This window comes from Lactuca sativa, chromosome 7 (assembly GCF_002870075.4).
Source record: "Lactuca sativa cultivar Salinas chromosome 7, Lsat_Salinas_v11, whole genome shotgun sequence".
Classification (NCBI taxonomy): domain Eukaryota; kingdom Viridiplantae; phylum Streptophyta; class Magnoliopsida; order Asterales; family Asteraceae; genus Lactuca; species Lactuca sativa.
The window spans coordinates 102348860-102357405 of NC_056629.2; positions in this window are offsets into that span (position 1 = coordinate 102348860).

Genomic DNA, 8546 nt, shown 5'->3' on the forward strand with positions numbered 1-8546 from the left:
TAGTAACATGAACACACATTTTAGAAAGGACCCACAATGCTAATTCTAGGATCCCTTAGTTTATACATCAGGGTTACATATATATATATATATATATATATATATATATATATATATATATATATATATATATATATATATATATATAGGACCCGGTAGGTAGTAGAATGGGTGATTTCCGATTTACTTCTTGTTCCTTGTTTGGTTATGGGCTTAGAGCAGATTCACATAGTCTACTACTTACTCGATATTGATTATATATGACTTGTATACCCTAAGCAATCATAAGGGGAAACAAGTATGATTCAGGTCACTAAATACAAGTACAACATACTATTTTCTAATACAAAACATACTTTTACGGAAGAACGTTAACTAGGTGCATACATACAAAAAGGGTTGCATGCAAACACGACCGTAATACATTACTTTTCTAAGTACATGGTAGAATTCATTCGATAAGGATCATTACTGTTAAATCCGTGATTACCTAGTGAGTACGCCATAGTTATATACAATTCAAATCCAATAGGCAATGGAATGTGTGATTTCCGCCTTACTTCATGTTCATTGTCTGGTTGTGGGCTTAGGGAAGAACCACACATTTAACTGTCCATTCGCTTTGAATTATATATAGCTTGTATACACTAAGTGATAAAAGAAGGAACTAGTACGGGTCAACAGAACTTACATTTCATTACATCAGAAAATATAGGATTTTTTGGAAGAATACACATACATTTCTAGAAGGACCATTACAGTTAACTCTGTAAGCATCTAGTGAATACGTTAGGGTTATATATAGAGAAGATCCGACAGATAGTGGAATGTGTGGTTTCCGCCTCATTTCTTATTCCTTGTTTGGTTGTGGGATTAGGGCAGAACCACACAGTCGACTGTCTATTCGATTTGGATTGTATATAAATTGTATCCATTAAGTAGTCATAGAAGGAAATAGTATGGGGCACATTTTATTACACTTTAGTACATCAGAAAATATAGGATTTTCTGGATGAACACACTAAGGTTTTCAAATAACATTAAACATAATTTTTAAATACAAATGCCTATGAACTCACCAACTTTAATGTTGACACTTTCAAAACCACTTATGTTCTCAGTACACTAGTAGATAGGTACACGTACAAGGTTGTAGAAGGTGGATCATAGTAGCCTCAAGTCGTTGTTTTGCTATTTACTTTTGGAGTAAATCATGTGTGATTCAAATACAATGTAAACACTATAATATTAATACAATGGTTGTTGTTGCCTTGATTACTATTATGCAATTGTTGTGATACTACACATAACGTCCTCCGCCCTGGAACGTTTCCGTCGTTCCGATTTGGGGGTGTGACAATTTGGGCTAAGGATCTTCTCAGTATTATATGATAGGATAGATGACTTTTAGGTGCCTAATTGTATGAGCTTTAAAATTTCATGCTAGTGTGGATTCCTATTGCATGGATATAATGGCTTGATTAGTGTATGCTGATTAGATTTTCCGTTGCCTGAATGTTGCTTACTTTTTGCTTTTAGGGTCTCTTAGCAATGTGAGTTAGTTAGTAAGTGAATATGCTAAGTCACATGTGGCATAGGCTGGACAATCTATAAGTGATGGACTTGAAACTATATTGCAACTCTCGTCTGATTCCAACCTTCTATGGTTGAGCCTTTTACTCGAAGGATTATCTGATCTATGTTGCATGTGACTATATTCATGAGGTAGCTAGTTAAAATTAATGGGAATCCTTCAGCAGCTGAGGTTTGGGCGAGCTCAGGAACCTAGGAAAGCCTAGGATATGCTTCAGTGGGTTTAGTGGTGTGGTTTAGTGAGTTTTGGTGTATTGGTTTGAGGAAGTGACTTAGAGGATTTAGGAGGATTGCTAAAGAAAGTATAGATAGGTGTGGTAGGTAGTATTGGGCCCGTCTTACTGAAAGTACATGATCCATACTCGATTCGGTGAGAGTCTTGGAGAATCTAAGAAGTTGATGGGAGGAGGATTCTTGGGTATGTTCTGATTGTTGGATTGTTGTATTTCCAGCTTGGAGATGAGAACTCTGGGAGGTGGTTCAGGTTCAGGTCCGAGTTCTATCTCAGGTGCAGGTGCTGACCTGATTAGCGAGCAGTTGCCAAAGTTTATTTCATCAGAGATTTCTCGCAGTATTTCGAAGATCTTGGATGAGCGCTTGGGCGCGTTTCGTGCTGAAATTATGTTGGTTATTGAAGCTCCCACTCTTTCTTTCTGGGAGTTCCATGCTTGTGGAACTCTTGCATTTGATGGGGAGAGGGACCCCATTATCAGTAGGATATGGTTAGCGGATATGGATAATGCGTTCCAGACGAGTTCCTATCCCGAGGAAGAGAAGGTCAAATATACTTTTTGCCTATTAAAGGACAGGGCACGATATTGGTGGGAAGAGGTTGGTAGTGAGCTGGCTCATGATGTTGTCGATGTTATGTCATGGGATGACTTTTCGACCAGTTTCTGAGCAGAGTTTGCACCGACGATTGAGGTGCAACAGTTGGTGTGAGAGTTTCTGGACATCCGCCAGACTACTGAGATTGTGGTAGAGATCATTGCTAAGCTCCGGGAGAGGGCTTTATTGGTACCACAATATGCAGCAGATGAGGAAATGAAGAATATGAGGTATCATGATATGCTGCGGGATGACATCAGGGAGTTTATGAGTATTTTAGGGTGCGAGACCCTGAATGATGTGGTTTCTAGAGACCGAGAATGGGAGATCGATTTGGAACACCTCGGGAATAGCGGATCATATCAGGTGCATAGAGTGGAGGCTCCCAGGAAAAGACCCAAGACTTCTAATCAGCGATTAATAAGCTAGCAAGTCCGGGGTCAGTGCAACACATGCGGGAAACTGCATGATCGAGTTTGTCATTCTATGAGTTTGGGCTACTACAAGTGTGGCACGGTTGGTCACGTCAGCAAAGATTTTCCTTAAGGGGCAAGCTCGTTATATTTTCACTACAATCAGGTGGGCCACAAGAAGGTCGACTGTCCGATGTTAAGAGGAGGAGTAGTGAGTACGCCTGCCCAACTACTTTGAGGATTACCGATGGACGAGAGAATAGGGATGGAGTCCCAATGGAGAGGATTCGATCTTTACAGTGTCAGTCAGGGGAGGTCAGGACTCCAGAAGACGGTGTTGCGGGAATGTATCTTTTGCTTCTTTTCAGTTTTATCTAAATTTTTTTGTTTGGAATCTTGCATCGGTTTTGGTAAGCGAATCCTTGGTTTATTTATCTACTTATGTTTGGGTTATATCTTCCGTAAATGCTATATGTCATTTGCATGCCATGAAGTAGTAGTGGTTTAGTGAAGGGTTGTTTCTCTTATAACGGGTTTGGAGTGTGCTAGGTTATCGTGGGTTGTAGTCCAAATTAGTTTGGGGGCTTTGTGTGGAAGGTTTATGGTTGGAATTTAGTGGGTTAGTTATCCGGTATCACCAGAATTCAGGAATTTTTGCATTGGTGCGCGGATTGGCTTTCGAGGGTGCCAAGGGTAATGGTTTGTTGCTACGGTTTAGATTGGAGCATTCCTCCTTAGGACTTCAAGATTTGAGTGTGATATCATTTCGAGCATCTGGGGTTATCAGTGATGCTGGGTTTCGGGGAGTGTTTAGCTGGTCTTCAGGGGTGGTGGGGTCTTTTGTATTCGGCTAGTACAAGACCACTACCATTGGGAAGCGTAAGTCGTCAACATGTTGATAAGTTAGAGGGATTGATAATCCTCCCAATCTTGGGTATTGTCGGGGCTTAGTTGAATCAAAGTAGGGGGAGAATTGTTCGGATATCTAGAATCATAAGCAATTGTGAAACTTGGAGGAGTTTCACATTCATGTCGGGGAGGAAGGCAGCCTAAGTAGCCGTTTGGATTGTGGATTGTGCGAGTTGGGGAGTTCGGGAAACTTCCTAACGTTAGGTTCGCACCTTCTTAGTGTTTGACAGCACGCTTTGGGGGAAACTAGGTTAAGGATTCCAGTCATGACTCGATTTTAGTTGGGTGTTTTGTTGAGTGCATGCTCGATCCTAGATGTGTTCGAACTGAAAGGTTACCGGTAATGTATTGAGTGGCAGTCGCGGTAAGACTGTGGGGTGGCCCGCAAACATTCGCTAGTTAGCAGTTAGTATGGAAGTGTTGCAAGACCACAGGGTGGTCTGTTGCATTGACTAGTGGTCAGTTAGTGTGGGAAGTGTTGTAAGACTGCGGGGTAGCCTGTAGCATTCAACGGTCACTGTGCAATGGTGAGGTTGTGGAAAATCTATGTCTTGCTCACAAATTTCTTTAGATATTTTAGACCAGGGTGGGTCTGTTGCAAGGCTGTGGGAAGGTCACAACAGTTTTGGAATTAGAAATCCATAGGTCGTGGGAGACCAGGTATGAGGTAAGACAACAATTGGTTCTGTAGCGTTCAGTTTAACATAGGTGATGAGATTAAAACTTAATCTTGAAGATCGATTAGATCTTAAACAGGTGAAGAAATATTTAAACAATAAGAACGAAAGCAAAAGTATGAACAACTCAACGATGAATCAAACGAGTCGAATGATTATAAACAAAACCCTCAGAAGAGCTCGATCAAGAACATCAACTGTAGAGGGTTGGAGGTTTACAAGAACGATAAAATAAATCTGCAATGCTATCGTAATCGTTACTTCTTAATTGTTAACCTAATATGCATGCAAGCATATCTTTATATAGTAAACCTATCAAACTCACGGTTGGACAGGCCCAATACCGGAGTACAAAATAAATGGACTATCAGCCGAGCCCAATGACGCAATCTTCAAAAGAGTCTTCAACTCAACAATCTCCCCCTTTGCGTCAATTGGAGCGAGTGCCAGCAGCAGCACCGGGTACCTTCTTCTTCATGGTCTCAAACAGACGAGATATCAGAGCAAGTATCGTTTGCCTGAATCTGACGTACCATTGGATCATGTCGTTGAAGTACTTGACATCGTCTGCTGCATTCTCCTTACACCTTCGGATGATTGACAAAACATGCTCAAGGCAAGTATTGGTGTAAAGATGCTTATCCGCCAAAGCAAAGAGACATTTCTGTCCTTCTGCTCTAGTGAACATGACCGAATTACGTCTCGGATCGATCTTGCCCGTCTTCATTTGATTGAGATCACTGGCCGATCCCACAGGAGCTATCTTCGGTTTCTTCTTGAAGACTGTGGCAATCTCCAGATCCATAAGGGCAACCTCCATGATGTAACATACAATCATCCTCTTGAGATGGTCTATAATAGGACCATATTCTGCTTCGTTCGTCAAAAGGATGTTGTGCAAAACAATCCAATCATGAGGGTTTAAGTTCGGTAGATCTGCCAAAGATATAAGATGTTCGGTTCTAGCAGACCCTCTTATCACCCTGAACCGAACGTTGATGAATCTCCCTTCGGTATAAGGCTTTAAGACCCGAACGTTCACGATCTTCTGAGCGCTCCATGTTTGATATTGTGGTTTAACAGCTTTCAGATAGAACTCGATAAGCTCCCTATCGACCTCAGCGTTCGGATGAGGGACTTCATAAATATTGGAGAAGGCGTGGAAGATAAACGCCTTTCGAGTCAACGGCATATCGAACTGCGAATCGACAGAGTTATTGCAGTCGAATGATATCACCAGTTCGAGCCATAGGATGCTAGGAGTATCTATGGCCTCCTTCATCATTCTCTCCCGAGTCCAGGCAGGGAAAAGAGTCTTCCTGCTCTCAAGGAGATCGTGGGCTTCTTTCTGCTTGCGTTCGGCTTCTTCAGCCTCTCGCGCCACACGAATATTATCGTCTTCCATATTGCGACTGTTTTTGCGCTTCAAAATGTCCGCAATGGTTTCTTTATCTTCATCTTCTTCCTCAGCTATGTTCTTCCCTTTATCCTTCACACCCGAACCCGAAGCTTGACCAGTAGGAGGTGGTTCGGTTGTGTGAGCAGCTGTTGAGGAAGGAGGTGGTTTCGATCCGGACTTCTTCCCTTCTCCCCCTTGTTTCGGATCGGACACGAAACTGGGTAAGCCTTCGATTTTGCTAAGAAGGTCCATGGCAGGAGTAAGTTTCTCAGCAAGGGTTCGCCTCACCGAGTGATTGAGAATGGGATCGTGTGCTTCCAGGATGTTAGATAGGGCAGCGTGTACATCCGAAACACAAGTTTTTATAACCTCCCGTTCGGATCGAAGAGCTTCAAGCTGTTGCTGATAGTTTGAAATCTGAGTGCTCTTGACCTTAAGGGCGGTGGTTTTGCTCGCTAAAACGTCCATTAACGAATTTTCAGCTGCGAGATCCTCCTGAAGCTTAGCAAGGCGCTCGTCAATGGAGGCACGAAGGGCCGAGTTGTCATCGCTAATAGATTGGCGAAGGGTAGCGAATGACTGTAACTCCGTTGAGACGAACTTGGCCAATTGTTGAACGATTGGTTCCAAAGTTATCTTCGTGGCATTAGCGCTCTCCTGTAAGGACTTCAACAGGGAAGAGGCGTCTGAGAATAGTTTATCGACTTTTGCAGTCGCAGCCTCACAGGCTTTTGTAGAGGCGTCTATAGCGGCTGTGGCTGAAGCAACAGAATCATGCTGAGCCTTGGAGAAGGCGTCAACAATCTTCTGTAGAGCAGCTTCAGAGAGAGAGGACTGAGAGTTGGTGGATGACGCGAGAAGTAAGTCAACCTTCTCGTTTAGCTCCTTTAGATGCTTCTTTGTCACTAGAGCATCGTCCTCATCATCACTTAGAACCTGAAACGGACTAAAGTAGACCGAATCGAAGGTCATGTTGTCACCGCCAAGAAACGGGTTATCTCCATCAGAGGCATGATCTGGAGATGGTGGGGGTGGTGAAGCTGGGGGTGTTGTGGTGTGGGTAGGTTCAGGTTGAGTGTTTGTGGGTGGGGTTTCGAGTGGTGGTTGAGTATGGGTAGGTTCGGTTGTATGCTGGGTTTCGGTTTGAGGTGGTTCGGTTACGGGTGGTGTTTCGGTTGCACTGGTATGAACCCCCGTATCAGATACGTTGGTTGTAACCTTTGCAGTTGTGGTAGTGGTATTTGTGAAAATGGGTGGTGGTATAGGGAAAGAGGTTTTAGGTAGGGTGGTTGCGGGGTTTATGGTGGGAATGGAAGTAGGGATGGTTGGAGGAGGTGAACGAACTGGTGAGACATGAAGTTCCATGTCTGGGGTAGGTGATCGGAGTGGGGTGTTGCCTCTGGGAGGGGTGTCACCTCTTTGAGAGCCATCCGGACCCGAACTCTCGTTTTCTGAATCACTCGAAGAGGAAGCGATTACAAGCTTTCGCTTCGGTTGAGTCTTCCGTCTCTTTGGTTGCGGGGACTGTGCCGGTTTGGTTTGTTTCCTCTTCCTGGGAGAAGGACCTTTAGGAGCCTTGGTCACTTGCTTCCCTTTTTCCGCCTTTTTGCCCCTGTTGACAGGTTTGTCAGCGTCATGGATGGACTTTAGCATTTCCTGTGTTAAAACCCTAGGACCAGACGCCTTCAATTCTTTTATCGTCCGAATGATCCTGCTGTCGTACGGAACATCGCCGTACATTGTCGCCGGAATAGAGCCAATGAAGGAGAACTTAGATGCATCAGAGACGATGATCTTCGTGGTATGAAACGTACCGATCGAAGACATCGATGCACCTGCAGCAATGGGAATGTCAAATTTGTCCATCGCCCATTTTGAGATAATCGTCCAGAACCGGGCGTACGACACTTCAGAGTGTCGTGAAGTGGAAGAAAGGCTCTGGATGAGCTGTTGCCAGATGACTAACCCAAAGTCTAGATTGACTCCGTTGTAAACAGCATACATGATCGACAGGAACAGTCGACTTGAACCATCGGATCCTGAGCTCCGTTCAGATAATCCCTTGAAGAGGACGGTAAACAAGCCGTTCCATTGTGGCGGCAAGCAGGATTTCTTGAACTTTGCGACGGAGGGGAGCGCCTCCGTGTACCCCATGTTGTAAAACATGTTGTAGAGATGCCCAAGCGGAATCGACTCCGGATGAACCCGTGAAGGATCAGCAGCCAACCCTAGCAGTGTACCAAATCGTTGGCGAGAAATGGAGGTCTTGTGATCAGCAACCTCGAAAAATACACGTTCGACTGCTTTGTCGTAATGAGCAGTCGCATACACCTGCGAAAGAATCTCCATGGGCACAGATTCAGCCCTAGTGAGTGCAGGAGCGATCTGAGAGTACTTCAAGCACTCAATGATCGGCGTCATGTAAGAATCGTACAACGCAGGAGTGAGGTCGATCACCAAGCATTGTTGTGGACGGATGGGAAGGATGTGTGAGGTAGCATGGACTGAGGATGATTCTGCCATTGTTGAAGGTAGAAGAAGAAGATGAACAGTGAAGCTTTTGGGAGTGTTTGCTCTCGTGTAAATTCCGGATGCAGTAAAGAGGTAAATGAGAGTAGAGACTGCCTTTTATAGTGGGGGAAAGGAGAGAGAAAAATCGTTTCAAATCTTCTATGCGTGACAGTTAAGGCATGCGATGATCACGTAGGAGAGAGAGTGTTAGATTCC